General features: G+C 49.4%; 1 protein-coding gene across 4 annotated transcripts in view; it reads left to right on the forward strand.

Moving 5' to 3' along the window:
- Positions 1-13488, forward strand: part of SYN1 (synapsin I) — a 177161-nt gene that overhangs the window by 7307 nt on the left and 156366 nt on the right. The gene's annotated exons all lie outside the window — the stretch shown is intronic.

Raw genomic sequence — 13488 nt, forward strand, 5'->3', positions numbered from 1 at the left:
GTGTGTGTTTGCATCATTATCGTCAGTTAGCACTTGTACCAATATCTTCAGTGTGCGCTTGCATCATCATCGTCAGTGTGCGCTTGCATCATCATCGTCAGTGTGTGTTTGCATCATTATCGTCAGTTAGCACTTGTACCAACATCTTCAGTGTGCGCTTGCATCATCATCGTCAGTGTGCACTTGCACCATCACCGTCAGTGTGCGCTTGCATCATCACCGTCAGTGTGCGTTTGCATCATTATCGTCAGTTAGCACTTGTACCAACATCTTCAGTGTGCGCTTGCATCATCATCGTCAGTGTGCACTTGCACCATCATCGTCAGTGTGCGCTTGCATCATCATCGTCAGTGTGCGTTTGCATCATCACCGTCAGTGTGCGTTTGCATCATTATCGTCAATTAGCACTTGTACCAACATCTTCAGTGTGCGCTTGCATCATCATCATCAGTGTGCGCTTGCACCATCATCGTCAGTGTGCACTTGCACTATCATCTTCAGTGTGCGCTTGCATCATCATCTTCAGTGTGCGCTTGCATCATCATCTTCAGTGTTCACTTGCATCGTCATCTTCAGTGTGCACTTGCACAACCACTAGGTGCAAAACATGTCAGAAAACAGACGTAATTACACAACTCCATTTATTATGCAACATTTTTCTTAGACCTTTGTCTACCTGTGAAACCTGCATTACCCCCCAGTTACTCCCCATCAGTGCAAGTGGAGATGTGACTTATATACATATCGTCCAGGATTTCCGGAACGCACGCAGTGCGAAACCACACAAGATCCGTCTATAACCGACTTGTGCCCAATCTCAAGCAATAGAATTTATCTTAATGCAATTTGTGGTACAGCACACGTATCACTGGCCTAAGTGGGGAGGTTGCATTGACTGCAGTGCAGAGGTAGGCGACCTGCAGAATCTCTGCTGCTGTGGAACTACAAATCCCAGCTTGCAATGATTGCTATTTTTCCGAAGCAAACCACTTTAACGCGTCCAGTTTATCATTCTTATCGAATCCCTCCATCTCTTCTATTTATAACGCAGCCCATCTCTGAACATTCCCAAGTTCTCCTGTGTTTTTACAATAGACCGGTTCTTAAAACTATAATCCGTATATAAGATGCCCTGCAACCAATGACTGCCACAGATTGGGTGCGTAAGCTGGCAGTACAGTCATAGAGGACTCCGCTGAACCGTACCACCCCCCTGTGGCATATTAATTAGGCTGAAATATATTGTCAGCTGTGGGTCGTGCGATAAGCTACCCAATGCGTCTTAGCCTCATGTAGCGGCAGGCAATCTGACGTATGTTTATGCGTATACGTATGCCACCGCTTTGCAGATTGCATTCAATATGTAATCCTTGATAAATGAGGCTCTAAATGTCAATATTTGCTTTACTACATATTCTGTGCATCTGGTACAAGCAGATCTCATCAATGGGCCTAATTCAGACCTGATCAAAATTTTGCAGGGCTACGATCAGGCACACTGACATGCGGGAGGACGCCCAGCACAGGGCTAGTCCGCCCCGCATGCAAGGCCCGACTCCCCCTCCCCGCAGAAGTACAAAAGCATCGCACAGCGATGATGCTTTTGTACTTCAGGAGTAGCTCCCGGCCAGCGCAGCTTTTGCGCGCTGGCCGGGAGCTACTCGTCGCTGCCCGGGTCGCAACGGCTCCGTGTGACATCACACAGCCGCTGCGGCCCCCCCCCCCCCCCCGCACGCTCCAGCCACGCCTGCGTTGTCCGGACCGTGCCCACAAAACGGTAGCCAAACGCCGCCGTGCCTCCCAGCAACCGCCTCTGCCTGTCAATCAATGAATCGATGAACTGCAACGTGCGATCAGGTCAGAATGACCCCCTAATATTCTCAGTATGCTGACAAGGTATCACGCAGCTCCTCCCTCCCAGCATAAAGACCTCTCGCCCGTGTTCACGCACATTCAGTATCAGCCACACAGATTCCAGCATGCTATAAGGTAAAAGTGCTAACTAATTTCACAGTCTCGCCCCCTCAATCCAGAAATATGTGCTGCACAGATAAAACACTGCGGAGCCATCAGCTCCGGATAAGGGGAAATTATGGGCAGTGATTCATATTGTGCAGAGAGTAGAGGAATGATAAGACACAGAGGCAGGAGGATAAATAAGCCCAGAGCCTGCACTTCTTGTGTGCCAGTGCAGAAGGACGGGAAGCCTGGGGGAAGGCGCAGTCAGCGGCCATTGATTGCTATTCTGCAGTCAGGGGGCTGCTTGTCACATACCAGATACGGGGGGGTTAGCCAGCCTGGCCGCTCGGTGTAGTCACGCGTCACTTGTGACATTTGAAAGCTTCATTTGTACGTCAGGTTTTCCTGATGCCATTCACGCTGCAACCAGAATCTTTCTGTATTCTGTCGGTGTGTCCTCTATTTGCAGCAACCTGTGTTTCACTATGCGGAGACTAAGCACTGCATGGGGGGGGGGGGGGACTGCGTGATTGTCTCGCTCTGTCAGTTCACGTTCTCCGTTCATCTGGACGGGCAGATTTAGCTGCCATGATAACGATCTGCAGTGCCTGTGGGAACATACGTAGCTTTCCAAAACGGAAGCAGAGCAGATTCTAATTCATCCTCAGAGCGAGAACAGAGAAAACGATTTGAGCTTGGTGCAGAGTTGTAAAACACGAACACTTGAAAAGCCGCAGGAAAGATGCAACTGTTGCAGGATGCGTGAGGGGCGGCGCCAGTAACATAAGCACCCAATTTACTTAGCCGCTTTATGGGCTCCAATCGCAGTGGCCGCCTGCTTATAACATAGGGGGTCATTCCCACCTGTTCGCACGCTGCCGATCAGGTCACTACTGCGTATGCACCGCAATGCACAGGCGCGTCGCGCGGGTACAAAGCGGATCGTTGCTGAGCGATGGATTTAACAAAGAATCCATTCGCACAGCCGATCGCAAGGTGATTGACAGGAAGAGGGCGTATGTGGGTTTCATCTGACCGTTTTCTGGGAGTGTTTGTAAGAACGCAGGCGCGTCCAAGCGTTTGCAGGGCGGGTGTATGACGTCAATTCCGGGACCGGACAGGCTGAAGTGATCGCAGCGGCTGAGTAAGTTCTGGGCAACTCAGAAACAGCACAAAACGTTTTTGTACCGCTTGGCTGCACAGGCGATCGCACACTTGCAAAGCGAAAATACACTCCCCTATAGGCGGCGACTATCTGATCGCAGCGCTGCAAAACATAGCTAGCGAGCGATCAACTCGGTATGACCCCCATACATCGGCCCAGTATGGACATCTTGTCAGGTGAATCTATTTATTGCCATTGATTGGGTTTGTCCATATTAATCCAGTTAGCTATAAATCATTTTTGTTTCCCAAGCCTACCTCTATATACATCATAGGTAACAAGGTAGCCTGTGATTCATATCTCAGCTCTTATAGGCCCTCATTCCGAGTTGTTCGCTCGCTAGATGCTTTTAGCAGCTTTGCACACGCTAAGCCGCCGCCTACTGGGAGTGAATCTTAGCTTATCAAAATTGCGAACGAAAGATTCTCAAAATTGCGACTAGACACTTCTTAGCAGTTTCTGAGTAGCTCCAGACTTACTCTGCCAGTGCGATCAGTTCAGTGCTTGTCGTTCCTGGTTTGACGTCACAAACACACCCAGCATTCGCCCAGACACTCCCCCGTTTCTCCAGCCACCCCCGCGTTTTTCCCAGAAACGGTAGCGTTTTTTCTCTATCGTCCTAAGTGGATGCTGGGGTTCCTGAAAGGACCATGGGGAATAGCGGCTCCGCAGGAGACAGGGCACAAAAAAGTAAAGCTTTTACCAGATCAGGTGGTGTGCACTGGCTCCTCCCCCTATGACCCTCCTCCAGACTCCAGTTAGATTTTGTGCCCGAACGAGAAGGGTGCAATCTAGGTGGCTCTCCTAAAGAGCTGCTTAGAGAAAGTTTAGCTTAGGTTTTTTACTTTACAGTGAGTCCTGCTGGCAACAGGATCACTGCAACGAGGGACTTAGGGGAGAAGTAGTGAACTCACCTGCGTGCAGAGTGGATTTGCTGCTTGGCTACTGGACACTAGCTCCAGAGGGACGATCACAGGTACAGCCTGGATGGTCACCGGAGCCGCGCCGCCGGCCCCCTTGCAGACGCTGAAGAGAGAAGAGGTCCAAAATCGGCGGCTGAAGACTCCTGAGTCTTCATAAAGGTAGCGCACAGCACTGCAGCTGTGCGCCATTTTCCTCTCAGCACACTTCACACAACAGTCACTGAGGGTGCAGAGCGCTGGGGGGGGCGCTCTGAGAGGCAAATAAAAACCTTATTAGAGGCAAAAAATACCTCACATATAGCCCACAGAGGCTATATGGAGATATTTAACCCCTGCCTAACTTCAAAAATAGCGGGAGACGAGCCCGCCGAAAAAGGGGCGGGGCCTATCTCCTCAGCACACAGCGCCATTTTCTCTCACAGAAAAGCTGGAGAGAAGGCTCCCAGGCTCTCCCCTGCACTGCACTACAGAAACAGGGTTAAAACAGAGAGGGGGGGCACTGATTTTGGCGATATTGTATATATATAAAAGATGCTATAAGGGAGAAACACTTATATAAGGTTGTCCCTATATAATTATAGCGTTTTTGGTGTGTGCTGGCAGACTCTCCCTCTGTCTCCCCAAAGGGCTAGTGGGTCCTGTCCTCTGTCAGAGCATTCCCGGTGTGTGTGCTGTGTGTCGGTACGTGTGTGTCGACATGTATGAGGACGATGTTGGTGAGGAGGCGGAGAAATTGCCTGTAATGGTGATGTCACTCTCTAGGGAGTCGACACCGGAATGGATGGCTTATTTAGAGAATTACGTGAGAATGTCAACACGCTGCAAGGTCGGTTGACGACATGAGACGGCCGACAATCTATTAGGACCGGTCCAGGCGTCTCAGAAACACCGTCAGGGGTTTTAAAAACGCCCATTTACCTCAGTCGGTCGACACAGACACGGACACTGAATACAGTGTCGACGGTGAATAAACAAACGTATTTCTCATTAGGGCCACACGTTAAGGGCAATGAAGGAGGTGTTACGTGTTTCTGATACTACAAGTACCACAAGAAAGGGTATTATGTGGGAGTGAAAAAACTACCTGTAGTTTTTCCTGAATCAGATAAAATAAAATGAAGTGTGTGATGATGCGTAGGGTTACCCCGATAGCAAATATTGGCGTTATACCCTTTCCCGCCAGAAATTAGGGTACGTTGGGAAACACCCCTTAGGGTGATAAGGCGCTCACACGCTTATCAAGTGGCGTTACCGTCTCCAGATACGGCCGCCCTCAAGGAGCCAGCTGATAGGAAGCTGGAAAAATATCCTAAAAAGTATATACACACATACGGTGGTTATACTGCGACCAGCGATCGCCATCAGCCTGGAGATGCAGTGCTGGGTTGGCTTGGTCGGATTCCCTGACTGAAAATATTTTATTCATGTAGAGCATTTAATAGGATGCATTCTATATATATGTATGTGAGATGCACAGAGGGATATTTGCTCTCTGGCATCAAGATAAGTGCGTTGTCCATATCTCCCAGAAGATGTCAGGGACACGACAGTGGTCAGGTGATACAGATCCCATACGGCAGATGGAAGTATTGCTGTATAAAGGGAAGGAGTTATTTGGGGGTCGGTCCATCGGACCTGGGGACCACAGCAACAGCTGGGAAATCCAACCTTTTTTACCCCAAGTTACATCTCAGCTAAAAAAGACACCGTCTTTTCAGCCTCAATCTTTCCTTTCCCATGAGGGCATGCAGGCAAAAGGCCAGTCATATCTGCCCAGACATAGAGGTAAGGGAAGTAGACTGCAGCAGGCAGCCCTTTCCCAGGAAAAGAAGCCCTCCACCGCGTCTGCCAAGTCCTCAGCATGACGCTGGGGCCGTGCAAGCGGACTCAAGGTGGGGGGGTAGTCTCAAGAGTCTCAGGGCGCAGTGGGATCACTCGCAAGTTGACCCCTAGATCGTACGAGTATTATCCCAGGGGTAAAGATTGGAGAGTCGAGACATCTTCTCCTCGCAGGTTCCTGAAGTCTGCTTTACCAACGGCTCCCTCCGACAGGGAGGCAGCATTGGAAACAATTCACAAGCTGTATATCCAGCAGGTGATAATCAAAGTACCCCTCCTACGACAAGGAAAAGGGTATTATTTTTCCACACTATATTGTGGTACTGAAGCCAGACGGCTTGGTGACACATAGTCTAAATCTAAAATGTTTTGAACACTTACATAAAAGGTTCAAATCGAGATAAAGTCACTCAGAGCAGTGATAGCGAACCGGAAAAAAGGGGACTATATGGTGTCCCTGGACATCAAGGATTACCTCCATGTCCAAATTTTGTCCTTCTCATCAAGGGTACCTCTGGTTCGTGGTACAGAACTGTCAATATCAGTTTCAGACGATGCCGTTTGAATTATCCACGGCACCCCGGGCCTTTTTACCAAGGTAATGGCCGAAAAGATGTTTCTTCAAAGAAAAAAGGCATCTAAATTATCCCTTACTTGCACGACCTAAAAAGGGCAAGTTCCAGAGAACAGTTGGAGGTCGGAAGAGCACTATCTAAAGTAGTTCTTCGACGGCACGACTGGATTCTAAATATTCCAAGAATCGCAGCTGTTTTCCGACGATACGTCTGCTGTTCCTAGGGATGATTCTGGACACGGTTCAGAAAAAGGTTTTTCTTCCCGAGGAAAAAGCCAAGGAGTTATCCGACCTGTCAGGAACCTCCTAAAACCAGGAAAGGTGTCTGTACATCAATGCACAAGAGTCCTGGGAAAAATGGTGGCTTTTTACGAAGCAATTCCATTCGGCAGATTCCATGCAAGAATTTTCCAAAGGGATCTGTTGGACAAATGGTCAGGGTCGCATCCTCAGATGCACCTGCGAATAACCCTGTCGCCAAGGACAAGGGTATATCTTCTGTGGTGGTTGCAAAAGGCTCATCTATTGGAGGGCCGCAGATTCGGCATACAGGATTTGATCCTGGTGACCACGGACGCCAGCCTGAGAGGTTGGGGAGCAGTCACACAAGGAAGAAACTTCCAGGGGGTATGGACGAACCTGGAAAAGTCTCTTCACATAAACATTCTGGTACTAAGAGCAATCTAAAATGCTCTAAGCCAGGCGGAACCACTCCTGCAAGGAAAACCGGTGTTGATTCAGTCGGACAACATCACGGCGGTCGCCCATGTAAACAGACAGGGCGGCACAAGAAGCAGGAGTGCAATGGCAGAAGCTGCCAAGATTCTTCGCTGGGCGGAGAATCACGTAATAGCACTGTCAGCAGTGTTCTTCCCGGGCGTGGACAACTGGGAAGCAGACTTCCTCAGCAGACACGATATTCACCCGGGAGAGGGGGGTCTTCATCCAGAAGTCTTCCACATGCTAATAAACTGTTGGGAAAGACCAATGGTAGACATGATGGCGTCTCGCCTCAACAAGAAACTGGACAAGTATTGCGCCAGGTCAAGAGATCCACAGGCAATAGCTGTGGACGCACTGGTAACACCTTGGGTGTACAAATCAGTATATGTGTTTCCTCCTCTGCCTCTCATACCAAAGGTATTGAAGATTATACGGTGAGGAGGAGTAAGAACAATACTAGTGGCTCCGGATTGGCCAAGAAGGACTTGGTACCCGGAACTTCAAGAGTTGGTCACGGACGACCCGTGCCCTCTACTTCTGAGAAGGGACCTGCTACAACAGGGTCCCTGTCTCTTTCAAGACTTACCGCGGCTGCGTTTGACGGCATGGCGGTTGAACGCCAGATCCTAAAAGGGAAAGGCATTCCAGAAGAAGTCATTCCTACCTTGATTAAGGCAAGGAAGGAAGTCACCGCGAAACATTATCACCGCATTTGGCGAAAATATGTCGCGTGGTGCGAGGATCGGAGTGTTCCGACGGAGGAATTTCAACTGGGTCGTTTCCTACTTTTCCTACAATCAGGATTGTCTATGGGTCTCAAATTGAGATCTATTAAGGTTCAAATTTCGGCCCTGTCAATATTCTTCCAAAAAGAATTGGCCTCAGTTCCTGAGGTACAGACTTTTGTTAAAGGAGTACTGCATATACAGCCTCCTGTGGTGCCTCCGGTGGCACCGTGGGATCTAAATGTAGTTTTAGATTTCCTCAAATCCCATTGGTTTGAACCATTGAAAAAGGTGGATTTTAAATATCTCACATGGAAAGTGACTATGTTACTGGCCCTGGCTTCCGCCAGGAGAGTATCTGAATTGGCGGCTTTATCTTATAAAAGCCCTTATCTAATCTTCCATTCGGATAGGGCAGAACTGAGGACTCGTCCGCATTTTCTCCCTAAGGTGGTATCAGCGTTTCACCTGAACCAACCTATTGTGGTGCCTGCGGCCACTGGCGACTTGGAGGACTCCAAGTTGTTGGACGTTGTCAGAGCCTTAAAAATATACATTTCAAGGACGGCTGAAGTCAGAAAATCTGACTCGCTGTTGATACTATATGCACCCAACAAGTTGGGTGCCCCTGCTTCTAAGCAGACGATTGCTCGTTGGATTTGTAACACAATTCAACTTGCTCATTCTGTGGCAGGCCTGCCACAGCCTAAATCTGTTAAGGCCCATTCCACAAGGAAGGTGGGCTCATCTTGGGCGGCTGCCCGAGGGGTCTCGGCATTACAATTCTGCCGAGCAGCTACGTGGTCGGGGGAAAACACGTTTGTAAAATTCTACAAATTTGATACCCTGGCAAAAGAGGACTTGAAATTCTCTCATTCGGTGCTGCAGAGTCATCCGCACTCTCCCGCCCGTTTGGGAGCTTTGGTATAATCCCCATGGTCCTTTCAGGAACCCCAGCATCCACTTAGGACGATAGAGAAAATAAGAATTTACTTACCGATAATTCTATTTCTCGGAGTCCGTAGTGGATGCTGGGCGCCCATCCCAAGTGCGGATTATCTGCAATACTGTACATAGTTATTGTTAACAAATTCGGGTTATATTGTTAAGGAGCCATCTTTAAGAGGCTCTTTCTGTTATCATACTGTTAACTGGGTTTAGATCACAAGTTGTACGGTGTGATTGGTGTGGCTGGTATGAGTCTTACCCGGGATTCAAATTGCCTCCCTTATTGTGTACGCTCGTCCGGGCACAGTACCTAACTGGAGTCTGGAGGAGGGTCATAGGGGGAGGAGCCAGTGCACACCACCTGATCTGGTAAAAGCTTTACTTTTTTGTGCCCTGTCTCCTGCGGAGCCGCTATTCCCCATGGTCCTTTCAGGAACCCCAGCATCCACTACGGACTCCGAGAAATAGAATTATCGGTAAGTAAATTCTTATTTTCACACACTCCCATAAAACGGCCAGTTTCCGCCCAGAAACACCCACTTCCTGTCACTCACATTCCGATCACCAGAACGAAGAAAAAACCTCGTAATGCCGTGAGTAAAATTCCTAACTGCATAGCAAATTTACTTGGCGCAGTCGCACTGCGGACATTGCGCATGCGCATTAGCGACTAATCGCTCCGTTGCGAGAAAAATATTACGAGCGAACAACTCGGAATGACCCCCATAAACAGGTGCCCAAAACTGTGCCCCATATTGCGGCTGTGCTATAGCCAATGATTTATATAATGGGCAGTTTAGTAACTTAGACGTTCTCCTCCATCTGCCGTCCCTGCGTTATGCTGCTAATTCAGATCTGATCGGTTTAGCACATCTACGATCATTTACTCTGACATGCGGGGGGGACGCTCAGCACAGGGCTAGTCCGCCCCACATGTCAGGCCCACCCCCTCCCCCCGCACAGGTACATAAGCATCACACGGCGGCGATGCTTTTATACCTGGCGAGTAGCTCCCTGCCAGCGCAGCTCCTGCGTTCTGGCAGTCCGCTACTTGCCGCCTCCCAGGTCGCATGTGTCTGCGAGTGATGTCACACAGCTGCCACGGCCCGCCTCCCAAACGGTTCAGACAATCAGGCAGAGGCGATCGCAGCCCTGAGATGCTTTTAGCATCTCACTGGGGTGCACATGCGCAGTGCGGCCGCTGTACGTGCGCACTCCACAAAAGGATCCAGTCTGAATTACCCCCTGTGTTCTTTGCTTATGTAGCAGCTCTCTGACGTTGAGTCCCATGATGCTCTCCATCTCAAGAGTACATCTTGCTCTCTATTGATACCATAACATGGCTTATTGAGCACCTTACTTTGTAGACCAAGCTCATTGTGAAGCCACAAGGCCCAGTCCTTCTTGAAACCACACTGACTCTGGGCCTCATTCAGACCTGATCGCACGCTAGGTTTTTTCTTTGTTGCGGTACGATCAGGTCAGAACTGCGTATGCAGCGCAATGTGCAGGCGCGTCGCACGGGTACAAAGCGGATCGTTGCTGAGCGATGGATTTAATGAAGAATCCATCTGCACAGACGATCGCAAGGAGATTGACAGGAAGAAGGCGTTTGTGGGTGGCACTTGACCATTTTCTGGGAGTGTTTGGAAAAACGCAGGCGTTTCCAGGCGTTTGCAGGGCGGGTGTCTGACGTCAATTCCAGGCCCGGACAGGCTGAAGTGATCGCAGCGGCTGAGTAAGTTCTGGGCTACTCAGAAACTGCACAAAAGCTTTTTGTAGCGCTTGGCTGTACATGCGATCGCACACTTGCACAGCGAAAATACACTCTATAGGCGGCGACTATCTGACCGCAGTGCTGTTTTCGGTGCGTGTATATGCTGACTGCTGCAAGCTTGTACGCGCAAAAACATGGTGCCTGCATCGCTACTGCCGTGTCCAGTCTACATAGCCATAGTGCTCATTCCGAGTTGATCGCTAGCTGCATTCGTTCGCTGTGCAGCGATGAGGCAAAAAAACGGCAGTTCTACGCATGCATATGCAGCGCAATGCGTACGCACGACGTACTATTACAACGAACTATGTAGTTTCACAGAAGGTCTAGCGACGCTTTTCAGTCACAGTGCTGGCCGCAGAGTGATTGACATGAAGTGGGCGTTTCTGGGTGTCAAACAAATATAATAAAGCGCTGTCCAGATCAGTTATAATTAAAGACATAAAACATTTAATCAAACACACAATACATAACCACACGGCCAGTGTATTAATAAATATGACAATTATAATTAAAACCACATGATTAACTTTATCTCTCAATTTAACACTGTAAAATCCCAATCACTTGAGCTTAAAAAGGCTTAGAATAATCAATATAATTTTTAGTAGCCAAGCAGAAATGGTTAGTGACTGTAATTTGCGCCTAGTTCCAATTGAAATCAGATGGCCAGATGAAATCGTTAATGGTGTGTTTAGCGTCTGATTCCAGTTATGACCATGAACTACAAGCAAGAACTGGTTAGTAAAGCATTGATAACTGTTCCGTTAGCAAGCTAAAAAGATAAATCACAAGCTCCGTGACTGTTTCCAGTTGTATCAATATGTAGCAAGCGGAACCATTTGATGTATAATTGGTCACTAATTCCCATTTATAGAGAATGTTTCAAAGTATACTTATCAGTCCCGCGTGGCCACGCTTATTGAAAGTCTCACTCCAGCGTGTCTTCAGACCTTTGATTCCCGCATCTGAGGAGACGTCTCACCCTCAGTGCAGAAAGTATTGCCGCACAGTCCTCACGCTCAATAGCAGGGAGTGATGGTAGAACGGAGATCCCCAGCCGTGGGTCACACTCCTCTCTTACGCGTTTCTCTGCCTTTAGTGAACTCAGCAGCTTCCTCAGAAAGATGGGCGAACGCAGGGCGTGTTTGTGACGTCAAAACAGGAACTGAATGGTCTGAAGTGATCGCAAGCGCTGAGTAGGTAGTGAGCTACTCTAAAACTGCACAGAAAAACTTTGCCGCCGCTCTGCGATCCTTTCGTTCGCACTTCTGCTAAGCTGAAATACACTCCCAGTTGGCGGTGGCATAGCGTTTGCACGGCTGTTAAAAACTGCTAGCGAGCGATCAACTCGGAATGACCAGCTATAAGCCTACCTTTAACCTTGATGTTCCTCGTTGCTGTGTATAGGTTGGGAATGTGTACGCAATTGCCTGGGTGGCAGCTTCTGCTGACATCAGCATTTGCTATTGCATTTGTGTACAGACCTGGATCGGCCCAGTATACGTTCTGTTTTCCCTAATAACACAGACCACCTGCTACAGTCTTCTCTGACACGTGTTGTACTGGTAGAACGGTGGAGAGGCTCCGTACATGCTCAGTCTCGCTTCTTATCTTTCAATGATCCTAATGACGTTCTGTAATGACAGGGCCTGATTATGAGTTATACATAAACCCGATGGTTTGCGTACAACTCCGATTTTGGGAGATCTGCGCATATGGGAGGTCATTGGGAGGTTCTTCGCTGCGGTGCGAACGGGTCGGAAATGCGTATGCGCAGTGGACGCATTGCGAACGCACGTCGTTGCCCAGCAACGATTGTTTCGCCGGGCCACGACGCCGCCAGCGAGAAAAGTGATGGCAGCGGCGATCGCAAGAAGACGGACAGGCGGGAGGTGTTTCGGGTCGTTTTCCAGGCGTGGTGAGTCCAACGCAGGAGGATCCAGGCATTTGGAGGGCGGATGTCTGACGTTACAGCCGCCCCCTTCATCGCTGGATCCGTCGCACAGGGTAAGTAGCTGCAGGGCTGGTCTTGGTTGCAGGAAACTTTTTTAGCATAGCAGGGCTACACAAGCGATCGCAGCCCTGCTATGCTAAAATACACTCCCCCATAGGCGGCGTCAGGTTGATCGCTCGAGCAGCAAAAAGTTGCTACGTGCGATCAACTCGGAATGACCCCCATGCTGCGGCCATTTGTGGGCAAAGAAAGAGGGCACAGCACTTCGATCTGCCATGCCGGCAGACACCTCCTGGATATCACCATATATTCGCATCACTTCTGCATCCAAAGACGCAGCAGCATGCATGAAGTGTACAATATGAATCAGCTAAAACCTCGGAACTCATAAACCACCATTTAAATCTTTGTAACTCGGCTCTTCAAGATGGCACCGGATAAAACCCGGGAGCTCATTCAGAGATAGACCCAGATCACAGCATACGCAGACAAATCTGCATCCATCTCCTCACACGCTGAGTGCGGCCCAGCAAAGGTCGAGGACGCCCAGCACGTGTGAGGCCGCCTCCCGATGCGTCCGCGATTAGATTGCTGACGCATTGGAACGAAGGTTGTCCCCCTGGCTGCGCAGTCCGTCCAACATTTTTTAAATCTGAGCGGCTGCGTGTGACATGACGCAGCCACCCCTAAAAAACGGTCCTGCCCCGCCCCTTCCCCCTGCAGCGCATCGCCACCCCGCAAACGCACACTGCTGCGACCGTAATGTGTGTGCCCGCTGCGCATCGGCAAACTGAGCTACGGGCTGCATGAGCGGCCGTGACTGAATAAAGCCCATGGGGGGTCATTCCGAGTTGATCGCTCGCTAGCAGTTTTTAGCAGCTGTGCAAACGCTATGCCGCCG

Source organism: Pseudophryne corroboree, chromosome 8 (genome assembly GCF_028390025.1).
Source record: "Pseudophryne corroboree isolate aPseCor3 chromosome 8, aPseCor3.hap2, whole genome shotgun sequence".
NCBI lineage: Eukaryota > Metazoa > Chordata > Amphibia > Anura > Myobatrachidae > Pseudophryne > Pseudophryne corroboree.